General features: G+C 40.3%; 1 protein-coding gene across 2 annotated transcripts in view; it reads right to left on the reverse strand.

Moving 5' to 3' along the window:
- The window catches only part of CXXC5 (CXXC finger protein 5), a 113,246-nt gene extending 91,547 nt beyond the window's left edge, over positions 1-21,699 (reverse strand). For both annotated transcript variants that reach the window (XM_063298665.1, XM_063298664.1), the window contains exon 1: positions 21,540-21,699. The gene's annotated coding sequence lies outside the window, so the exon portion shown is untranslated. The remainder of the gene's footprint in view (positions 1-21,539) is intronic.
- Positions 21,700-25,403: the final 3,704 nt, after the last annotated feature.

The following is a 25,403-nucleotide window of genomic DNA, read 5'->3' on the forward strand; positions in this document are numbered from 1 at the left end:
ACAGAGAGAAAGAGAAAGTCAGCCAGCCAACCAACCTTGAATGAATTATGTTCTCCAAAGTTATGCAAATTGCTAATTTTTGAGAATCTTGCTTTTCATGCGTCCTGAGCTATATTGGGAAAATCTGTTTCCCCGTACACACGCTACTAGAGCTGGATAAGAGATGAACACCTCCAAAAATTTCAAATAAGGATGACATTTCTAAGGAATCAACAATACAAGAGCAAGAGTTCACACAAGAATCTAGCTTGGATTTAGCTTTTTCCATGCAAGGGCTCCTTTTAAAATAATGGATTCCTTTTTAAATTCTCCCAAATTTAAAAACAGTACAAGCAATAGCCAAAGACAGGAGGCAATTTTTGCAGAATCAACAACTACTGGCATTTTTCAAACACACCTCTGTAACAAGGGATAAAAATTAGTTCATTAAAAATGAGAGTTGAAGTTAAACTGATGGAAGCAGAATTCCTAATCCTATTTGTCTACACTGTACAAACTGAAGGGGGCGTTTGCAAAAGAGAAAACAGGAAGGAAATTTTGCTTACTTAATCCATCTTTTGACACAACTTTTTCTGAGCAATCCTGCCTTGTTTTATGGAGAAACTGATAATGCACTGATGGGCATTGGAGGCAGCCTCTACAGTAGGAGTTCTCAAATGTTGCAGTACAGAGCAGTGCAATAAAAGAGTGTGCGTGACCATGAATAAAACTCATGATTTCACTGGACTCGTGTTGGCAAGAAACAAATATACCGTTAACTGTTAATCTGTGTATCAAATGTAACAGTAACACCACCTTAAAATTTATAAAATAAAATGGATAAAAATACTGAACACTTACTCAGTTGACTAGTGGCATATTACAGGTAGCCCTTGGTTAACAACCATTTGTTCAGCAACCGTTCAAAGTTACAACAGCACTGAGCAAAGGGACCTACACCCCACCCTCAAAGTTGCAGCCATCGCAGAGTTCCCCACAGTCACATGATCACGATTCAGGCACTTGGCAACCAGCTCGCAATTAAGACAGTTGCAGCATCCTGCGGTCATGTGATTGCCATTTGCGACCTTCACTGTAAGTCGTCACAGTTACATGTCACACTTTACAACCGTGTTGCTTAATGACAGAGTTCCCAGTCCCACTTATTGTTGTTAACCGAGGACTACCTGTAAATCAGTTTTTGTAAAATTTATTTTGTAAAATAAATACGGAAGTATAAAAATTGTTTTCCAAATTACATTATATAATATAAAACATTTTAAAGAAGGTAACATTTTTGCTGGTTCATAAGAAAAGGAAGCAGGTGAAAACAGGTTCATAAGCATAGTAGTATTGGTAGTCTTCATTTGGTGACCACAATTGGGACCTGCAACTTGGTTGTTAAGCAAAGCAGTCACCAAGTGAAACCATGACTGTGCTTATGACATTACTTCAGCTTTCCAGACCTGCAAATGTTGTAAATGCAAGGATTGGTTGCAAAGTTACTTTTTCATCACCGTTGTAACTGTGAATGGTTGCTGCATGAGGCAGTCACTAAGCAAGGACTACCTGTACTCAAAAGTCTGAGTACCTTGCCTAATGCAAAATATTAAAAACAGTTGGGACACAGTCCCTTTAAGTTAGTCATTACTCCTTTAGGATTCCAAAACTTCCAGTGCTATAGGAGAAAGAAGTCTTACTTATCAATGTGACCTTTCTACAGCTGGCTGGGAAATCTGAGCTCAGAACCAGGAGGAGAAGTTGGGTGCAGAAAGGAGTTGCAAGGAAAACCAATGGGAAAAAAGTTAAGCAGCTGTCCTGCTGCCTGCAACTTCTCACATACAGTCGCTCACACAAGGCACAACGGAAGGAAACCATATTTGCTGCCAAATATATAGTTCTGAACTGAGATGCTCAGCAGAAGTCCACTGCTTTTTGATTAAAAAAAAGGTAAAGCCTCCCTCAAATTAGTCCCAACTTTTATGACTACATATCCATGTAGTTTCCTTGATAATATTACAGAAGTGGTTTGCCATTGTTTTGGTAAGTCAATCCATAATTTAGGGTCACTAGGATGCTGCCCTTCTCTTTCTACCAACCTTCTGCTGTACTGTCACACAAAGTCAGGACTAAATTTGGAGCTGAAAAGGGTAACAAGAGTTATGTTTGGATGCTGGGTAGCCAAACTAAAGATTTCTGAGCACCTCAGCATTATACAGTCCAAACAATCTCCAACATTTTTCCCAAGTTGAGTTAGAAAGGAAATCAGGATCACCTTGCAATTTCTGCCTGCCCAGTTTTGCAAGTCCAAGAAAAAGAAGGTGGCTTCAACAACTAAAGATGTTCTTAAGAGTCACCTATGATCTATGGAAGATTTCTGCATGCAGTCAATATTTCTACTTCAGAATTAGATATATCACAAGCAAAGTATGCTAGGTTTGAGCAAATTTGTGCAACTTAACTGGCCAAACGAAAAATGCCTCACACAGGCTCTCAAAAAATCAGGTAGCACTTTCAGTTAAGGTTAGACACTGAATATGTCAGAAACAATACGTAATTTCAACAGTGGGAGGCAAAAGGTCCCAGCTTGGTAATGCAAGCTCTGCCCCTTTTTTTGTGCATTGTGATGCTGCACACATATCCAAAAAGGACAGTTTGCAGCAGAATATTACTTTTATCAATACTGAACACTTTTGGTAAGGTTGCAACATCTGTTCTGATTTCAAATTATTTTGCATACCACTCATCAGCAGAGTTAGACCTGATCAACAGGAATTCCAGGGATGTAAGCTAGACTGAAAAGAAAACCCAAAAGGCAGCAGCAACTACTTCAGTATGCATGCCAAGAAAGCTACATGGAGCACTGTACCCATGAGTCTGATCTGAAGGAGACTTCACTTACAAGAAACATGGTATTGGCCAATAGGGCCTTTATCTCAAATCTGCTCCCCAGGATGCCAAACTCACTACCTAAAGCCCTGACCAATTATGGAATGCAAGAGAATCATATCTTATTTTCAAAACTTAATTACCATGGGAGGGAGAAACCAAATGGCAACCTTCCCTTCCCCCATATTCTGTAACCCCAGAAAATTCAGACTAGGAGAAAAGCTTCCGCTGATACCAATAAGGTACTTGGTGATCCTGAACTTAATTGTTATGTTTAGAGGAAGTATTTTAAAGGGGACACAAGTAGAGAAAAAAGAGTGAATCTTCTCTTCCCTGTATATTACCCCAAAACACGATAATAAAGCTTAGGGGGAAAAGTTCACTTGTTGCTTTGGAGTGGAGTATTTTGTCCATACTCAAAGCCATCCATTACACTGTACTACTCTTAAAGTACCTTCCCATCAGAAACTTAAAGCAATGATTGAAATTTTATTTATCAATTTTTTTATTACCACCCATCTCCCCCCAAAAGGAGGGACTCTGGGAGGTTTACAAAAACAGAATTAAAATATAGTATCAATATAAATACCACAATAAATATACAACAAGAGTAAAATATAATAAAATATAGTAAAATCCCAATGCCTAAAAGTTGTATTTCAGTCCATGAGTAAAAATCGTCCTAGGGCGCTAGCCACCTCACGAAGGGCTGTTCCCCAGCCTGCTTCAGGCAAGATGACCAAACCAAGTTTTTAACTTTTTGCGGAAGTCCAGGAACAAGGGGGCTCGTCTCACCTCTGGGGGAAGGATGTTCCATAGGGCAGGAGCTACTGCAGAATACTGTATCATTGGAGGAGAGGGAGATACAATGTCAATTTTCCTCAGAGAAAAGGCATTGTATACGCTCACAGAAAACAGTGTGCAAAATGACATGTTTTTAAAGAAAAAAAAGTAGAACTACTCTTCCATTCCCAAGCTTTTGAGAGACCGCTCTTACTCAGAGACAAAGCTACCAGCCAATCTTTTCAATCCTGAAAATATGGAGATGGAACCAAAGCCCTCCAAGGTACAGCAATAACATTATTCCCATGCTTCGTTTCAGTGTAGGGCTCAATCTACATACAGGATGCAGGAAATCAATCACACATACATAAAACAGCATTCAACCAAAAGAAGTTATTTTGCCTTCAATCCATCTCCATGCTATAAACAGCAATGAACTCATTTTAACACAGGATAAATTACTAGTCCAACAGAACCCCAAACCAAGAACATCCTGTAGTGCAGGAAACAGAATTTTTAGTACAGCTGCCTATAAGCACACAGATGGTGCTGGACCCTTTTCTTCAGATAAAATTAACTCTGAAGTGTTTTCTCTGGTTTGGCAACTTCTAAAACACCAGAGCATTACCACCCTAACAATAAGCATGCGGTCTAGTAGTGGTGACTTGTTAATTAATTTGCTCCCCCTTGCAAGATTCTTCCCACATAAAATGGGACAAGTCTAAACAGCCATAATTTATATATTCTAATCACTATTTGACTTTATATGCAACGTTTAGTCTTCCTAATGCCTGCCAAATTCCCCATACTGCACTGCTAAAATTAATGCATTAAAAATGGGACCAAATAATTCTAATTCTTCCTTGAAACTCTTTGAATTCATGAAGATACTTTTTTAAAGGATTTACCTTTTCATACTCTACTCTGCTACATTGGTTCAAAATGATTAACAGCAAGGTTCTTTTTGCTAAGGGCAAATAGTCTTATCTCTTAAAGCAGGGGTCAAAGGAGATAGATTGGAATCAACTAGGAGGCCTCTGATTTGCAACAGATCAACATCAATTGTTTAACAGCAGCAACAGTAAAATGATTCTTCTTCACTCTAAAACAGCTAAAATGAAGGAAATCTGTTTTGGGGTAGAGGACATAAACAGAACAGGTTTTTGTATTTAAGTTTTTATGACTTCTGCTCAACTCTGAACCAGAAAACAACCTCTAAGGTTTGAAATTCTTTATTTTTTAATCCTATGCACTTTTGGAGAGAGAGTAGATCTTAAGTTTCTTGTCTAAATCAAAGTCTATCACACAAGCTTGAAGTCTGCTTTTCCCTGCCCTGTAATCAAACTATTTGATTTCCTGACTTGCAGACTAAGGAAATCAAATAGTCTGAGGAACGTAAAACGCTAAATGAAAATGTTACAGTATTGTAAATATAAAATCAGTTCTTTAAAAGCAAAATGCAATGCCTATATCACATAGTGAATAACCAGTTCCAAAATGACATTCAAAGGACAGTGCTTTTCAAAGGCAGCAGTGCCCAGCTCTATCGCATGCACAAAAGCCATCTACACTTTAGAATGGTGGTCAAATTTTAACACTAGCAATTATACAGGAATCCCCATCACACTGGAGGTCAGTAGGTTCATTTAGGAAGCAGGAACCAGATGATATGACACACATGGCTTAGTCCTTCCAAACAGGGGATAGCCAGGGAGCTCAGAAGAAATGGTTAGGGAAACATCACTACTGCCTCCAAGCATCTATACTTGAGTTGGCTGCTTTACTCCACTGAACACAGTTCATCCAACTAATGGTGTTTCTAGAGCTCTACTAAGAGGTACACGCATTAACATTCAAAGGTCCTATAATGCTCCTCTATACTTAACAGCACCAGTAGCCAGTAAGTACATAGATGAAAACAAATTGCATTAATGAAACAATCCCTTTAAAAACAGAAAAAAATGGGGAAAAGGTGTTCTGAGACAGATTTTCTTCTTAGTCTCTTCAACTAGTCAGAGATAAGGAACACATCTACATTCTTATATGCATATAATTCCATGCTCTCGTGCTTACCTCAAATAAACTATACAATTTGGTGACTGTACCATATGCTTCACCACACCTCTGTTCAAATCAATTGAATTAATTAGTAATTACTATCACTTGACCAATTTAGTGAAGATCTGGAAGAAAAAAAAATACTCTAAGAAATTGCCTATAAATCAAGAATTTGTATTTGGCTAACCTAAGTGCCTGAAAAGTGAAGAGGACAAATAAAAGCCATTCTAGTGATCATGCCCAAAGAAGCCAAAGTGAAGATGAATGATGGGAGTCTGCAATTGTGACCTGCAATGCTTGTGGCATGTTTGTTTTCCTGCCTAAAATCAACCAAGTATATATTTGCAGCAAGTGCAAAATTGTAGCAGTCTTTGAAGAAAAAGTCAAAGGGTTAGAGCAGTGAATGGCCACACTTTAGCTGATAACAAAAAAAACACAGGATTTATCAAAAGGAAGATTTATCAAAGACAGCTCTACAATAGCAGCTATCCATATGGAAGACAGTTAAACAGAACAGCAAGCCAGGTGGATGAAGGTAACAGGCAGAAACAAGAAATGCAGAAGATATTCTGCATCCCTGGAACTCAGGCCCTTGCAATTCTCAAACCCTTGCAGATGACAAAGACCTTCAGCATTCAGGAGAAAAAAAGACACAAGAATGAGAGATAATTATAAATTTCTAAAGAGGATGCAACTGTACCCTATAATAAGAGCTGTGGCAGTTGGTGACTCACTACTATCAGGAATTGAGATGAAATATGCTGACCAGACCCATCAGTTTGTGAAGAGTGCTTTCTCCCAGGAGCAATGTGGAGTTGACAAAACTATTTCTAAGATATATCAAGCCCACTGACAAGTATTCCTTCTTAACACATATGGGGATAAACAATATTACAAAGAAAAGCTAAAACAGTGTCACTATAGTCTTTGAAAAACTTAGAAGTTTAATGTGGTGTTCTTTTTCATCCTTACTTCTGGAAAAAGACCAAAAAGGAAAAGAATACTGCAAATCAATCAGTGGCTATATAAAACAAATGATGTCAACTGGAGATATTTAATTTTTTGAACTATGGTCTGAATTATAACAGTGATGGGCTTCCAGCAGAGAGAGACTACACCCACAAGGACTGGTAAAATCTGTTTTGCCAAAGCATAGTGAGCTTGATTAGGAGAACTTTAAACTTAATTCTGTGGTAGGTGAAAGTGAAAACCCTGATAGACCTGTACACTGCAGAAAGTGGGAAGTACTGCAGAAATGGGACCTCTCAAATTACTAAATGAAAATCAGAAAGAACATTGGCTCATAAAGTTCACAGCCATGATTGCCTATTTGCTAATGCCCAGAATATCAGAAATAAACAAGATGAATTTGAGCTTTTACTTCAGAAAGACAAATATGAAAGCCAGCTGGGTGACCTTGGGCCAGTCACTCACTCTCAGCCCAACTCACTTCACAGGGTTGTTGTTGTGGGGAAAATAGGAGGAGAAAGGAGTATTAGGTATGTTCGCCACCTTATTTATAAAAATAATAAAGGTGAGATAGAAAATAATAAAAATAATAAGAATATGATTTAACAGATACAATGGAGACCCAGTGGGAAGTCTCCCATGATTGGAAATAGCAATTAAAGGACGTAATTTGTTTAAAAGGAATGTAAGTAAAAGAAATGGAGGATGAGTTGCACTCCATGTTAAAAATATCCATTCCAGTTCAGAATTCCAAATAAAGAAATTTGGTAAAACTATAGAGAGCACATGAATTAAAAAAAAAACTCAAGCAATAAATAAAAGCAACTTTGTTTTTGGTATTTAGTATCACCCACCTGACCACTGAATAGAAGCATTAAGAGATGGGAGATTTAATTACCCAACATCTGTTGCGAAACACTCTGCCAAGCACTGTCCTTCAAGGAACCTCATGACTTGTGCTGCAAACAGTTTTTCTTTGAGAGGGTGGAAAAACATACAAAAGGATGAGAAATCTTTGACCTAATTTTTGTCAGCAGTGAAGACTTAGTTGAGGAAGGAGTTGTAGCAGAAACAATGAGGAAGTGAAAGGAAATGCTGGATTTCTTGATTTTTAAGGACAAGTAAAACTGAGCATAGTCAAATGCATAAATTCTACTTTAAAAAGCATATTCAATAAATTCAGAGCATTACTAAGTAGAATTACTTGGCAAAAACCAATGGGAAAAGAAGCTTAACATGGCTCAAAGATTCTAACGAATATGCTAAAAGCCAAATTACAAACAATTCCAATGAGGGAAAAAAAGATGGAGGACCGCAGAAGCAGCTAATGTGGCGATACAAAAAATTTAGTGAAGATCTGATGAAGGTGCATATCTAATTGAGGTACAGGGACTAAAGCTTGAGATTGATTAAAAAAAAAAACAAAGCAAAACAAAACCTGGTAACAGGATACCGAATGAGTTTAAATCTCCAAGACCAGAATTGGATCCTAAGATACTGAAGAAACATGCTGATGGCCTTGATGAATGCACATGAATTAAGAATCCCTGAGAAATCCCTGATAAGTCATGAAGTCCCAGATGAACAAATAGGGAAGAACAAATGTCCTGATCTTCAAAAAGAGAGAGAAGGAAGATCAGGGAGGTCTGACACTAATACTGGGTAATATTTTAAAGCAGAACTTGAAGAGATTTGATTTCAAAGCATCTTGAAAATAATACTGGCTCATTATCAGAAGTCATATGGATTTGTCAAGAATAGCAGAATAACATGGAATCTTGCCACACTAACTTCATCTAATTTTCCAGTCAGTAACTTCCTTAGTAGATTGTGGGAACATTGTACATATGTAATATATCTTGATTCCAACAGAGTATTTGACAAAGTACCTCATGACACACTGATTAGCAAGCTGGTTAAGTGCTATATCGCATGAGACATAAATGGCTGGCTCAAAAATTGTAATCAGTGAATTGTCATCAGTGGTTCCTTATCAGATTAGAAAACAGTATCAGCCCTAGGCCTTCTATATTTTTAGTAATGACTCAGACTAAGAGATGGAGGTAATGCTTACCCAGTTTGCAGATGATACAAGGTCGGGTGCATTTGTTGTTGTTAGTTGCTGTTGAGTCGTCTATGACTCATGGCAACCCTATGTATAACAGAACGAAATGCTGTTCGGTCTTGCGCCATATGCCTGACTGTTTCAATGTTTGCATCCATTGTTGCAATAATTGTATCAATCCATCTCATTGAAGGTCTTACTATTTTCCACTGGCCCTTGACTTTACAAAACATGATGTCCTTTTCAAGAGATCGGTCTTTCTTGATGATGTGCCCAAAGTATGAGAGTCTAAGCCTAGTTATCTTCATCTCTAGGGAACATTCTGGTTGTATTTCTTCTAAAACTGATTTATTTGTTTAATACATTAAATGATGCAGGTAGTATTAAGAGAAAATGGAAGGAATATACAGAATCACTGTATAACAAAGGATTAGTCGACGTTCATCTATTTAAGGAGGTAGAATATGATCAAGAACCATCGGTACTGAAGGAAGAAGTTCAAGCTGCACTGAAGGCATTGGCGAAAAACAAGGCTCCAGGAATTGATGGATTACCAATTGAGATATTTCAACAATCAGATGCAGCACTTACTCTTCTATGTCAAGAAGTTTGGAAGACAACAACTTGGCCAACTGACTGGAAGAGATCCATATTCATACCCATTCCAAAGAAAGGAGATCAAACAGAATGTGGAAATTATTGAAAATTTCATTAATTTCGCACGCTAGCAAAATTTTGCTGAAAATAATTCAACAACGTTTGCAGCCTTACATCAACAGAGAACTACCAGAAGTCCAAGCTGGATTTAGAAGAGGATGCAGTATGAGAGATATCATTGCTGATGTCAGATGGATCTTGGCTAAATGTAAAGAATACCAGAAAGATGTTTACCTCTTTTTCATGGATTACACAAAGGCGTTTGACTGTATGGACCATAACAAATTATGGTTAATATTAAGAAGAATGGGAATTCCAGAGCACTTAATTATACTCATGTGGAACCTATACACGGATCAAGAGCAGTCGTTAGAACAGAAAGCCGTGATACCAAGTGGTTCAAAACTGGAAAAGGTCAGGTGCATACATACATACAAACCCACCACACTATTCCCTTTCAAAGTTATGCAGAGTACACAAAAGGAGCAAGAAATAATATGCCAAGAAATTAAAGGCATGAAATAAGGAAAAGAAACATAGTTAGACTGCTGACACCAGTACCATCTACTCTGCCTCTCCATATCTTTCTATCTTTGCAAACCATCCTCACTTCCCCCAGGTTGGGGTACATCGCTTTATACTATACACAGTCTTTTGTTCTTTATTTCTCATCTCTTTCTTTTTGAGAATCTCATCAAGTCATTACTTTCTTGATCTTCTTTCTTTTAACCATTCACTCTTTATTACTGCAATTTGATCCTCATTTATTCTCTCTACATGATCCAAACACCTGAACATATTTCCTAACACCTTATCACATTTCCTTCATACCGGTCACTCAGTTTTGTGTTCAGTCCACCTTCATTCAACACCCATTCATTCATGACCCTACTGCTTCTTGGTTTACCACACACACACTTAAGTACCTCATTCCCACTGCATTCATCCCAAAGTGCAGGATATAGAAATAAAGGCTAAAAGAGACAAATGCAAAGTTCTTCACCTTGTAAACAGAAATCAAACACACTTTAACAATGAGAGATACCTGGCTTGGCAATATACTTTTAAAATGAAATTTGGACTTTGTCACAAACATTTTAGGTTGAATTGAAATATAATTTTCAAATGCCAGAAAGAAATTATTCCACTATATTTTCATTGATTAAATCCACCATTAGTATTACATACAATTCTGGGCACCACACATTAAGGATTCAGAGAAACCTGAATAGATTTAGAGGAAAACAATGAAGATGCAAAGGGGCTATGAAAGGAGATTGGGAAAACAGGGCATGTTTAGCCATGAGAAAAAACAAGCAAGGAAGGATATGAGAGCATTCTTCAAATACCTTAAAGGCTGTCAAACAGAAAATGGCCAACACCATTTTTCTTACATCTTATAGTGCAGGGTATGGAATGGCAGCTTTAAGTTACAGAACAGCAGAATGCAGTTTGAATATTAAGATTAGCTTCCTAAGGATAAAAGCAACCTAACAGTAGAACCAATTTGAGAGATGGTGGCCTCTTTACCATATGTGTTCAAGCAGAGACTGGAGAGTCATCTAGCAGCAATGCTTCCATCTGGATTCCTGCAAGTTGGGGAAGACTGGCATATAGACTTATACTATTAACATCCCTAATTCAATGGCCACCTGCTACAATTTTCCCACAGTTTTTTAAGAAACAGATAAAATAGTATTTCCCATACTTCTGGTCTGCAAAGTTGCCAGAGAATTTTTCAATTCTAACCTTTTTTGCCGGAAGTAAACTATTATATGTTTTATAATATATTAGGTCCTTTGCCCACCTTCTGCTGTCTCCTACATGCCGTCATTTCAAAATGGGAAGCCTCTGGGAAAAAAAATACAAAAAGACATTGAGGTGGCAAAAATCCATGATTGGGTAAGCGGGCCTCCAATGACATAAAGTGAGTTTCTTTTTTTCTGTTCCCACACCATCTCTTACGCAACTCTAGACAGTCCCACGACGCTTCAGAACAGATAGGGGGAGCATGCAGAAAGCAGAAGGCTAACAGTATGCTGGAGAAAGGAATCTTCCAGTAGTAGTCTTTCAACCACCAGAGGATATTACTGAACTCAATATATCAGTTATCTCATACCCACTACACTGCAACTGCAGAATAGGTATCATCCACACTGGAATTTGGAAGAGTTGACTGAAAAGCAAGCAATATGTAATACTGTGTAATTTCCTTATTCAGAAGAACGTGGAGAAGAAGCAAGGCCCCTTGGCCAGTAATTGGAATGTAAGTAAAATTCCGTTTCGTTTTGTTTTCTTCTGAATCTGTTGAATATGACAATATTCATTTGCAGAATTTTGGAGGAGATGCCATAACATTTACAGCTGCAGGCCTGACCAACTTCCACTGGACTATGTTGAAAGTCACTTCACTTTAGATTTCTACGGAAACGTATTTCCTACTCCATTTGTCAAGACTGCATGCACAACCTAGTTTGTTGCCAAACTGTAGAACCTGCAACAGCACTGATCCTTCAGAAAAAAACAGAAAAGCTTCTTGAGCCTTGCAAAGCATACCCAACAAAATCAGTTCTGATTTTGATCCTAGGATTTAAGAAATCCCATGTCTTTAAGCGTTTCCTGCTCTTGCTCCAACCTCCACCGTATTTATGATCTCTGCTTGCCAAGAATGCATACATTTTTAAGTAACTTCTAATGCTTCTTTAAACTCTTAATTCCTTACGGGGTGGGTTCTGAGACTTCAATCATCATCAGACTATTCTTACTAGTCCAAATCTGTGTGGCTGACCATCTCTAGGCCCAACTGCATCTGGATCAACAAAGCTTTTCCTGCAGAATACTAAGCTGGCATTGTGATTACTTTATCATTATGGCCTTAGAACTAAACCCACATTCTGTAATAGTGTATCCTATCTTCTCTGTCACCATTCTCTATGCTTTGTTTTATCTGGATTTGCCCCCAGTTTTCATCTGCTCTACAGACAGATGTGCACACCTACACACACCAAAAAATGCCAGAATATGGCAAAGTAAAAAGAAACAGGAAGTGAGATGTAACTAGGGAAGAGTAAGGTTGTGAGCACAGCTGGTGCTAGAACTAGAGCTGAGCAAAGCCATAGAGAGGGCAGGTGTTGAGCAAAGAATTACATTTGAGGCACTGAAAATCAGTATGTTCTTCAATATATTTTTAAAATAACTGTCAAAATGGGGAACTCATAATACAATTGTCAGGTTATTGAATGATCTATATTGTCTAGGTACAATTGCTTTCAATAGTAAAGCACATGTAATTCAGAAAAGGAACGGAAGAGGAAAACAGCAATAGGCCTAGAAAAAATTTTGTCCCAACCTCTGGAGAATCACTGACAGTCAAGGGTTCATTCCTGGACCATATGAACATCATTTGACTAATAAAAACCAGCTTTCGAAGTACAGAACCCTTATCATGAGAGGGACAATCAACAGCAAGATTTAGACTCACATATTCCCTTTTCTGCAGCAACTGTATCATGAATCAAGACCTTTTCTGCTTTTATTAACCGAAGCATATACAGTAGTTTCACAGAATCCAACAAACTGTCACACCCTAACTAGAGATGTTTGAAACAAACCACTATCAAACTGTCTAGTTTAACTGATAATATTTAAAATTTGATTTATCACATTGATGAATTCAGACATACATTAATTTGAAATTAATCAAGACAGAAACAAAAGTTTCCCAACTCCTCCTCACAGCTCCACTAAAAGAGAGCAGAAGAGAGGAGTGTTATCCCTAGGCTCCTTGCAGATCATTCTAATACATAAGTTATCTAAAATCAAAAATCAGTTCACTGACTTATAATAAAACTAAATATGCTGTATAGTGAAGACATTCTCATTTCAGCACTGTTTGCCACCACCTAAGACATACTAGCAACAACAACACAACATATAACAGAATGTTACCACCAGAACAATTCACATTTAAAACCTTTGAATTTTCCCAGGCAGTTACTCAATCAAAGAGCTGTTTCCATTCACATCCCTAGTTACTACATTTAAATAATTCTTTTCATTTGCTGCATTAATTTCATTCAACAGTACTCTGAACAGTCATTTTCTCATAATGTGCTGTGCCAGCTTAATTTACAAAAGATCATTGCCTAGAAACTGCAGAAAGTAGACTTTTGCTCTAGATTATCCTGAAAAATGTGCCTGGGAGGTGTTTCCTAAACAACCTAAATTCCTTAACAAAGAATTTAACAAAGATATGGGGTCCTAGCTGCTCCTAGTACCTGCAGGTGTATGTGCCTGTATATCCACTGATAAAACCACATTCTGCTAAAAAAGGAAGGGATGAAATCATTGTTTCCATCACAATTGCTGTGACCAAAACTACCAAAAAAATATCCAAGAGTTTTGGGGTCAAGCAGTATTATAAATAAGCCATCTACCTTGCCTTGCAATCTTATTTATTCTAGAGCAGTCTGGTGTTTCATAACATTAAATTTTGTTCACACCTGCAAAAATTATTCTAGTATAATACATTCCTTGAAAAAGTGGAAGGCAAAAGGTGGAGGATGAACCAAACTATGAAACAGCAGTTTCTAGTATTATGAACAGACATTCTGAATTTTGCTCCATACTTGGGATAAAACATTGTTTCAAATGTCCTGTGATAGAATGCCGACTTAGAGAGTCAATAAAATAACCTATACAGGCTGCAGGTGAGACTAATTCCCAGAATGACTGTTCATTCCTATTTGTTTCCTAATCCTGAGTATTTCCAGTCCTTGAAAACTGATTTAACTTCAGCTCCTATACTGTTGCCCATCCTGCTCTAAAAGAAGTTCACTCACTGGCCATGTATAGATAATCCAATCATGTTACAGTCAAAACAATGGTTTGTTGGAAGTTGTCCAACATGACTTCTGAATATAGTAAGAAACTATAAATTGCAGCTTTCTGATGTTTCCCTGCTCTGGGAAGGGAAATGAAGTGATGCGGGAGACTCATCCATACTTTACTTATTAAAGTGACATTTGATCTTACAAACAACTTAGAAATGAAAAACAACTTTTCTGCGTCTTGTGGGGCATTATGATTTTCTTCAGTATAAAGTAGATCTTGATTTTTTTCAAAGCACAAATTCGTCAATGTATTTAGTGTTTGGTGACTCCTTAGAACACCAATGGAAAAAACAGCAGGAACTACACTTTTAGCTCTGATTTTCTTGGCTTGTATAGCTTTAAGTTAGACCTTACACAATCATTTTCAGTCACTGACCCTGGCTTCCTGGATGTTTACACACATTGCATTGAAACAAATGGCATCATAGCTAAGTGTTACTTAAAAAGCAGGCCACTTTGGGCTTAAGTACCTATATAAGCTAGGATTTCAGCTAGATAGTAAAGGTAAAGGTTTCCCTTGACGTAAAGTCCAGTCGTGTCCGACTCTAGGGGGCGGTGCTCATCTCCGTTTCAAAGCCTTGGAGCCGGCGTTGTCCATAGGACACTTCCGGGTCATGTGGCCAGCATGACTCACGGAACGCCGTTACCTTCCCGCCGAAGCGGTACCAATTAATCTACTCACATTTGCATGTTTTCGAACTGCTTGGTGTGCAGAAGCTGGGACGAGCAACGGGAGCTCACCCCGCCGCGCGGTTTCGAACCGCCGACCTTCCGATCGACAGCTCAGCGGTTTAACCCGCAGCGCCACCGCGTCCCTTGTATCAGCTAGATACAAGGATAAAAATCAATGATTTTTAAAAATGATTATTCCCTTCTATTTAAATTAGATTTTAAATATTCGATTTAAGGAGATTTCAATTTTTCCTAAAACGTTTTGTAAAAAAGACCTGATACCATTGTCAATAAAAACCATTTGTAATATGGCAGTATTTTTTTAATTTTTAAAGAAAATTGATCAGAATAACCACACACATATGTATACAGTAAAAGCCTGTTCAAGCACATTACAGCAAATATATATTCCAAATATCCATACTTATTTGAACTGCAGTCGGTCTACTATCTAATAAGGTCAAAGTGCACCACAGCTTTGACAGTAAATAAAATATTCAAATCAGTTAATCTAAGAAAAAATCAGAATTAATTGTGCTATAATGTACAGAGTGGAGCTATCTACTAAAACAGAATTAAATTGTTTTAACTGAGTCTACTGGGATTGAGATTAAAATCATAATTTGAAGTGCCTGGATGCAAAATATTCAAGCGGAAGCAAACTGATGACATTTTGGAGAGCTAAAAAATTTTGCAATATGAAATGATCTCTCTCATCTCTGTGTACACACCAACACCCTACCATAAATGTCATCAAATGAACAGGAGGTCTGTAACATAATTGTTATGCATATGCATTTTGCACTCTGGAACTGGTATAAAATAAAGTGAGCACAACTCATGAAAAGGCAATCAAGTTTGCAGATGCGGCTACAACAGATGTCCAATGGAGCTGAAAGAGGACAGAGCAACCTAGCCAATGGTTGCTGGAATCAAGGATCAGTGAGTGAGCCACAACCTGATATGCAAATTAAATACAGGAGCATTAATTCAAAGTGCAGTGTTGAGGGATCGCACATGACTCACACAACAGCATAAAAGTAGTCTTCAAAACACCAGTTTGCTGTATACACACTACAGAATTACAAATCCTATCTATCTCAATCTCTGCGATTGCAAATACAATTTTTTTTAAATCCCTACCAGAACATGATAGTATTTGGGAACAATAAAAAAAGCTTCCACTGAGAATGCTACATGCAAGCATTACCAAGGACACTGCATTCAATTTTTTCCTATTTTGGAACAATTTCTCCTATTTTTGCACAAGTTTAGTAGGCAGGCTTAGATATTATCCCAGATCAGGCTGACAAGCAGTAATGTGAATTGGACATGTGAGGAAAAACGTAAAAGTTGAATACAGTGGGAATAGATCACAACAGAAGCATGTCTGGACAAACAAGAAGTGATAGGGTCAAGAACGGATAGAATGTGAATCAAACACAAAAGTGAATTGACCAGTACAAAAAAAATGTTGAGGGGATCTGGTTATATAGAAAGAATAAATGAAAATCAAATTGCAAAACAACTACATGCAAGAAGACTGAACAGGTTGAGAGGAAGGAGAAGACTGAACAAAACTGTGGTTGGATAAGAACACAGAGTTTAAAGGGACTTCCAGGGAAAAAATAACTGAAGATGTGGAGCCAACAACCACAGCAGAATGAAGAGCTGGTGAGTAGAATAGCTCTTCGTAATTCCTCTCCAGACAAGAAGAGGACTTGAGATTGCCCACAAGTGCTCCAGACAGTTACTCCTCAGGAGGAGACTGCAAAACAGCAGTCTCCAGCGGGTTTAGAGCTCTGGGAGACGAGGGAATAGTCCTCTTTTTTGCTTAAACCGCAGTCAGCACCTCTGAAAGGACACTAAATTTGCACACTTTCAGAAATTGCTTGTTGACTGCTTTTCAACTATTAGGAACCTTTGGATTGACAAGTTTTACAGCACTGGGTGAGTTTCCTTCAATCCTTACTGAAATAAGTTTTAAATACAAATTAAGGAGGGTTTTTTTCCCCCTTTGGAATAAATGGCAAAAGGGTGATTAGAGCTTTGATTTTGGAAAGTTATAAACAGACTAAGGTTCCAGATGGATTTGAAATAAGATTTTGGAATTAATTACAAGAATCCTTGTGAGAAGGGTCAAAGAAAAACTGAAAAGAAATCTAGGACATTATTTGAAGGGACTAAAGATCAAGATAGTTAAAAGTAAAAGGAAGGAATATAAAGTTGGTTTCTTTGATCAAGGTTAAAATGGTATGTTGTTATTTCTGGTAATCCTTAATGAACTTTTGCTGATCAGGACTGAAATGGTAAGGCTTTAAGGATTTGTTTATAGATAAGAGATGGGATATGGGAAGAAGAGATCATTTGTTGTATTTTAAGAGAAGGTGATAAGTTACTAAAATTGTTTATACTTGTTGTGATGAAGGCTGGAAGTCACTTCTTTATATATTTCTTTTCTTTTTCTTTACTATATTATTTTCTTTCTGCACTTTCTATTTTTAATTTTTATTCTTTTATTTTTTTCAGTCTGTATTAGTTTTCATCTTTTTAATTGTAACTTTTAATAAAATTACTATAAAAAATGAAAACAGATTTTAAAGAACAAAAGGCAATGTATGGTATATGGATGTGATGGAAGCAGGGATGCACTGTAAGGAGAGAAAGGTAAAGAGATATATATAAATGGTGTTGGAAAAAAATAAGATTTAGATTTCCTTTCCATTTCATTTATCTCCTGCCTCCAATTTATTTTACTTACTACTTTTTAACTTTTTTTGCATATAACGAAACATTGCTTACCCTAAATGGGAAGTGTGATTGGTATGTATGCATGTTTGTATGTATATTTGTATGCATGTTTTCTTTAAAAAAAAACTAAGTTGCAGCAGGATCACCCTAATAATGATTGAGGATCCTGCAGAGCTCATCTCATAATGACTAATCTGTAGCATGTTATTTCAACCATGTTTCCTACATCACAGTTCTTAGAATCTTAACGAAATCTGATCATAGAGAGCAGAAGGTTTGCAGGATGACTGATCAGACACATTTATTTAAATATAGTTTTAAAGTCTATTGGTTCTCCTATCTGTCTTCAGATTGTTCCCATAAACCACTCTGAGTGATTTAATCCTAATTGATGGAGCACTATGGGCCAAGACACCAGATGCAGTCCATAGGCCTCGGCTCTGTAATTTTTCCAGCGTAAGTGCTGGATGGAGGGGTTAATCTTTTTCACAATTATAACGTAGGATAATAGGAAAGGTTGGTCTGGGTCATTCCCAAAATTCTGGCACACTTAAAAATTATAATCACCTACACTGAATGTGAGATTCAGTTTGGTGGAATGATTAAGGCATCAGTCTAGAAATCAGGAGACCATAAGTTCTAGTCCCACCTGGGTGACCTTAAGCCAGTCACCTTCTCTCAGCCCTAGGAAGGAGGCAATGGCAAACCACTTCTGCAGAACCTTGCCAAGAAAACTGCAGGGACTTGTCCAGGCAGTCTCCAAGAATCAGACACGACTGAATGGATTAAAAAAAAACACACACTGGGTGCCTGAGTGCAGACATATGTCCACATCCACAAATCCTAACCCTGACACTCTATTTTTTTTAAAAAAATCTTTCTAAGTCAGACTTCAAAATCATTTTTAATCACCGGCCATTTTTCTTTCTCCAGAATACTTCCTGACACTACAGGAGGCCAGAAGATACTCTTACAAAAAGAACACAGAATAAATGCTAATGTTCTGCTTTTCAGTATTCTCAGCCCAACTGAGTAAAAAGGGCCCACTGGTGCCCAATAAAGTTTCCAGGAGTTGGTGCCCAGAAAGGAGATCAGCATGGTATTATCAGTTTGGAAAGGGGAGTATAGGGGTGGGGGCATCATGTGGGAGGCTAGTCACTTCCACATGAAAAAGTGTAATGCTGTTCTTGGAGTCACAACTACTTGTGAGGTCAAACCTGCCATCTGTCTGTGACACTAAACGACTTGGTTCTCACTGACAGGAAATCCTTGCAGAGGTCTGAGTATCTGGGAACAGCAAACCAAGACATTCTGCTCTTTCTTCTTCTCACTCTACAGACATTACAGTATTCAGGTCCCATCCCAGACACACTTATAAGGCCCATTCCACAGACCCTTTCAATTAATACCTATGTAATATCAGATGTCATTGCTTAAGACTCTCCATAACTTTAAGGCAAAAAGAGGTGGCATGAAATGCAGTACAGTAGGGCACTTCAGCAAAGTTCTTTCACCTACTGATGGAAATTTCCAAATGGTCAATTATAAAATGCAGTGAACTCCAGCAAGGATCAGAGCACGTAGCCTGTAACCAACAGCAACACAGGAAGGACTAACCATCCTGAACGTGAGCTGATGGGTGGTAGGCCCTGCCTGGAGTGGTGAAAAGGGGCTCAGTTAAGAAACAAATTTGGATTAAGTTCATTTTTAAATGTATCACTCCACTTTTTAATCTGATTGATTTCCCCAGCTAAGGCAAAATGCCAACGTGCCCTTGGGTCTGCAACTGCTCTGGGTGTCTCTTTGGTTATGAACAAACCCAGGTGCCTTTTGGAAACTCTTTTCTGCTGCTGCGGGCCAAAGAGCAGTTTAGTAAGGGTGGGGGAAGGGTGTCAGAGCAAGCTGACTGGGCATGGAAGAGAGCAGCAACTTCAGTTCTCCCCTCAGGCAATGGAAAGGGGTTGGTGGCCGGCGGAGAAGGAAAGTCTTGTCCCACATAGTTTCTAGCTGCAGGCATAGCAGGCAGCTGCATGGTGGTGCAGCTATACAACCCCCCCCCCCCAGTCTGCAGACCTAAAGCTAAGCAGCAAACTGCAAAGGAAGGATAGAAGTGTGGCGGCCACTACATGGGAAAATGGATAGCCCCAAATAAACCAACCAGGAATCAAAAGCAAACGCTGTTTACAAAATAATCTTCAAGTGCAAGTGAATGCCACGACTGCAACTTTTTTTGCTGCTTATTCAGTGAACCACCTCAAGTAAGAGAAGAAGGTGAAACGAAGCCTTTCTCGCCTCAGAAAGCAAGCTTCGAGGACGACTCTTCTTTCCTGCCGACCGCGTATTTTGGGTAAGGTCATCAGTACCAGAGCCAGCCAGCCTCCCTCCCTCCCTCTTCCCCCGCCCCCAGCGTCAGGCGCTGCAGGAGGCAGGCTTGGAAGCGCCAGCCAGGCTCGCCCACTGTCCGGCAAGCCCTCGCGGGGAGAAGCGGAGGGGAAACAGCTGACAGCCCCTGCAGAGGCGCTTCTTGAGGGTCGGGCGCCTCTCTAATCCTCCGCCTGCTCGCACAAGCAGAGCAGGGACGACCTGGAGGGTCAGCCAGACCCAGCAGCCTTCAACGCCTGGCTGGCTAGCTGCAGACACTACGGCTGTAACCTGGGAAACGAACCACCGATTAGGCGGCCCAGGGGGCGGATGGGGGGGGAGGAGCTCTCGATCTTCAATGCAGTGGCCGACCCGGGAGGGGGGAGAACGGAAAGAGACCCTGCAATAAATCCCGTGCGCTGAAAGCTGGCAGCTGTCGCCTTAAAGGGAGGGAAGGGGGGAGCACTAAATCTTCCAAACAAAACTTTGCTTAGCAGCCACCAACCAAAGCGCTCATGCACCCCCCCCCCACGCACCCCCCCCCCAAAACCAGGAAAAAACAATAATCACCCGAACCTTCCGGGCGGCTTCACTTCGACTCGGCGAGCAGCTCCGGCCGCTTCTCTTCCTGCCGAAGCAGAAAAGGCGCTGAGGTCTCTGCCCCGGGTTGGCTTTCGGGATTGAGGGAAGAGCCCGCCCTCTTCAGGGGACCTCCCGAAGCTGCTCTTTTGCCGCTGGCGCTGTTCGGAATCGCACGCGGCACACACCCCAAATCCCCCCTCGCTTTTTGTCTGGAGCCACCGATCTGAGACCAGCGTGGATGTGCTGCTGCGGCAGCAACACCTCCCCAGAAGGGAAGCAGGGAGGGACAGAGGGAGGCGGCACGGAAGGTGGAAGGGAGCCAGAGGACTTACGCCATCCACTCGGCATCCCCCGAAAGGAAGGGAAATTATTTCACCGCAGCAAACTTTTCCGCAAGACTTTCCTCCTTCCCGCCCTGTATCTGCATATATAGCCAAGGGAAAAGGCCTCTTCAGATTGTTGCACCTACCAGAAGCTAAGCGGTCCGGAGCTACGACACCGGCAGTCGTGAAGCACAGGGAGGAAAGAAAGCTGCACCCGCCACCCCGGGCAGTCCGTGTGTGCGTGTTGCGCGCGCGCTGGCGCTAGCCGGATTAGAGAGGCAAATCCAGATCATGCACGGCGGTGATGCCGGTGATCTTAACACCTGCCCCAAAGGTATCCTCGCGCAAAAAAGGACCTCGGGGCAGCCGACTCCCCGCCGAGCACATTCAGGAGTGGCAGCGAAGCCCAGAGCAGGCGGCGGCGGGCATATTAAGAAAGAGGTCGGAGCGGGCAAAGTCAGAATTGCAAACAAGTTGATAAAGCTAAAGATAGCTAACGAGAACAGTTCTTGCCCGCCCTCCCTCGATCCCACGCCAGCAACTCCTCGAGAAACCCACCTCTACATCCTCGCTCTGCAAGTGCCGAGACAGGCGAACCACATTGCAAAGGGCTGCCTCTTGCTGCTGCCGCTATTGCTAATGCCCGGGGCTGTTAGCAAAACCCGGACCGGACTTTCAGAGCAGGCACCCATTCGGCTGCCTGCTTTCTCCTCCCCTCCTCCTGCAGCTCGCGCTTTCTCTGCCCTTGTCTTAAGCGTTCCGAACGTGAGTATCTCTCTAGCCTCCCCAAAAGCCAGAAGTCGAGCCTTAATTCCGCAGAAGTCGGTTTATTGGCCTTCCGAGGCTGCGGTTCGTTCCTTTTTGGGTTACGACCAATTAACCCAAACAGGCGCTGCTGTAGCGCCGCTATCCCCACCCGAATCCTTGCACCTTCTTCCTAATGCTCTTTTTGCCGTTCAGTCTCCTCCCCACCCCCGCTGCCCCATCCTGAGAGAATTCCGATAGCAAGACTGTGGCAAGTTCTTCCCCTTTAAACACACACACGCACACACGCACGCAATCCAAAGTAGAGATGCAAAACTTTGAAGTGGTATTTGCAGGAGGTAGCTGAGACTGTATGCACCACACTCAGCGTTCCTCGGTACAGCTAGAGGTTTTCCTGTCCGCCAAACGAATATAGTTTTTGGAGAAAGGGATGAGGTTTCCAGATCCTCACCGGAAGGCTGGCTTCGGCCACAAGCAGGGGCACTTCTAACAGGAGAGGTGAAAAAGAGATAGGCTTGGAATAAACTAGCAACGAATGTAAACAAATACATTAGCGTCAGATGTAAACAAAGCCTGATCAAAGTGGAGCTTTGTGGCCATTCACTTCGTCCTTTAGGAAGAAATCGGCTTTTGTTTACAGTGGATTTGAATGTGAGCTCAACATTTCAGAATAATACTAATTTTTCCCAGTGGCAGGAGAACAAGAGGCGGCGGGGCCCAAGCGCTCCCCTACGTACCAGAATCAGGCAGGACCCAACCGCCTGGGTCAGCTTTTAGCTGGACTCTCCTCAGCTGTCATACTTCCATAGCGGCTACGCGGGCGGACTCCCGATCCCTTTAGATTCCAACAACCGCCTGACCCCGAAAGACGCGGACTTGAGCCATTTTCTCTTCCTTCCACCACCAACAGTTGCCCCCTCTCCTTCCTCTCACGTAAGGCTACAGGGCAAGCTGCAAATAGCATGACTCCTCCCTCAAGGCTGGGACGTGATGAGCACAGTATGGGTGGGCTCGGAAGAACCAGACACCCCTTCCCACATAACTTTGAGCACGGGAGGGGGAGCAGAGCCTTCGCAGCGCCTCAGCCCTGGGCAGTGGCTCTGCGTGCGGGACTCGCCCGCGTCTCTGTGTGGGATGGTGAGAGAGAGGCGGGAGTGGGCAATTCATTCTCCGCAATCTGCGTCGCTGTATGACAAATGCCTAGGAGGTGCCGCTGAGCTCAGCTAAGAGGGAACGGCGTGCAGCAGTTATGAGCCGGTCCACCCAAATTTAGTTTCAATTCCCATTGATGGCAGTACCGGAAAGTAAATTTAATTCGGTGTGGTATCAGTGAGCTAGTGTCGTTCAGTTTAAGCACTAGAATCACTTTACGATTCCAGTTTCTGCTATTGGATGGAGAAATAAAACATGTGTTAAGTGCATTAATAAAACAAGCAGACCTAAGTGCTACAGAAAAGATAAACTCATCTGACACAGGGCATCTGGTTGCCATGATGTATCATGCAGGCTATATAACAAGGCTGCTGTTCACATGGTGAGCGCCCTCAACCCTTTTTTGGTTTTCCACATCCCTCTTGATATCACACTCAAGTAGAGTTTTAAGTGTATTATGTAATATTTATTAAATACTTTGTTTGTTAAACTGTTTTTCTAATGCCAAATTTTAAATTATATTTTTAACTTGCTATTTGGGCAAGTTATTTCCTGTGATTTGCCTCAGCATTTGATAGTTGGAACCATACTGCTGCTGAACTGAAGCTCCATTTAGCTGTTGTGACTAACACTGAATGTTGTTTGCTTGCATAGATTTATTTCATTCTTTTGAAGATCTAATGCAGTAGTCATGTCCCTGTCTTATGACAATGACATTCACATGAGTTATGTCAAATCCAATTAATGACCCTGAATTTTACTGCTTTTCCCTTGTACTTACAATAAGTTAATATTATTTGCAGCACTACATTTTAAATTCCCACCTCTCTTTGTAGGGTCAGAAGGTCATAGGGAATCGTCTAAGCAAACCTGGAGTCAGTCAATAAGGGCTGGTGCCAGAAGTTATTGATTTGGCTGAAAAAGAAAATGTACCAAATTCTCTTCAGGTTATGTGAGCCTTTCCATATTACATTGGGAGAAACAGAATGTCTTCGGTGCTAGACAAAGACAGAATCACACATATGCTGTTCCACAGGACTATGTAGAACAGTGGTGAGAGGCTTAGAAATTAGATATTGCAAAAATACAATTCCCAGTAGCTGTCAGTGGTGAGGAACATCAAGAATTATGGTGCAATAACATAATAAGAGCCATAGTTCCACCAATATACATATAACAAATGGCAAACAGGAAAGTAATATTATAATTCACTGGTAGTCCACAGTGCTTTTAAAACGTACATCTGAAATATTGCTGGGACAGAAAACTTGTCCAAATGAGAAAAGGAAAAAGGCAGGACGGGAGGACAAACTAGCAAAACGTAAGCCAGGAAGGGATCTGAAGAATTAAAAATATATACCATCAAAAATAAGAATGTACTGAAGGAAAATATGGAAGTCACTAAAGCTAAATTAATTTGTTCCAGATCATATGGAACCAATAGCTATGTCTGAACTAGATTTTATTTATGGGATTTATTTGAATACCTATGACATGGAGAGAAGATGGTGGATGTAATTAACTGAGAAAAGGAAAGAAGAGACAGAACAACATAACTAAAGTTGTTATGCTAGACATTGGTATGAATGATATATGGCAGCATTCATAACCACCCAAACCATCTATCCTGTTAGAATGGTCTAGAGTTTGAAATTCTTCTAAGCAAACGCAAGAGTTTACATCTGATACCTCTGTAAATTATCATATCTGAAGTATCCATGTTGGATTAAATTTAAGAGACCTGTGTGGAAAATAAAATATTAAAAAATAGTCATGAAAGAAGAGAATAGGAACTTGAAAGAGGCCATATAGCTTGGTTTGGGATAGTACTGACTTCCGTGGAAATTTCTAAGGATGTTCACAAAATGGCAAACATCTTGTTCTGAACCTGGAACAAAACCACTTAGAACACATAAAATTTTACCACAAAAAAACCGGAAACTATTCCTTCAGAACAAAACTCAAACTGTTTTGAATTTTCTAGTTATAGGTAATGAGAACATAGAAAATGCCTCTTGTTCCTTTTTACCCCAGGGTAATAAGTCTGATAGGGTGGCAATTCATGCTGACCTCTAACAACCAGACAGTTTGCAATTTTTTGTTCTGATGTGGACATTCAGGCCAATTTGAATGTAAAGGGAAATTAGTAAAGGTAAAGGTTTCCCTTGGCATTAAGTCCAGTCGTGTCCGACTCTAGGGGGCGGTGCTCATCTCCGTTTCAAGCCAAAGAGCCGGCGTTTGTCCGTAGACCCTTCCGTGGTCATGTGGCCGGCATGACTACACGGAACGCCGTTACCTGCCCGCCAAAGTGGTACCTATTCATCTACTCACATTTGCATGTTTTCGAACTGCCATGCCAAAAGGGGTAATTTCTGAGATGTTTTCAAAATCACCTTCTTTTCCCTATTTTACTATAGGATGCTTTGTAAGAAGTCATCAATTTAGGCTATCTTCTGCTGCTTCAGTACTTAGTTTGTAGGTTGAACCAGCAGATAAAGGGGGTTT

This window comes from Candoia aspera, chromosome 3 (assembly GCF_035149785.1).
Source record: "Candoia aspera isolate rCanAsp1 chromosome 3, rCanAsp1.hap2, whole genome shotgun sequence".
Taxonomy (NCBI): domain Eukaryota; kingdom Metazoa; phylum Chordata; class Lepidosauria; order Squamata; family Boidae; genus Candoia; species Candoia aspera.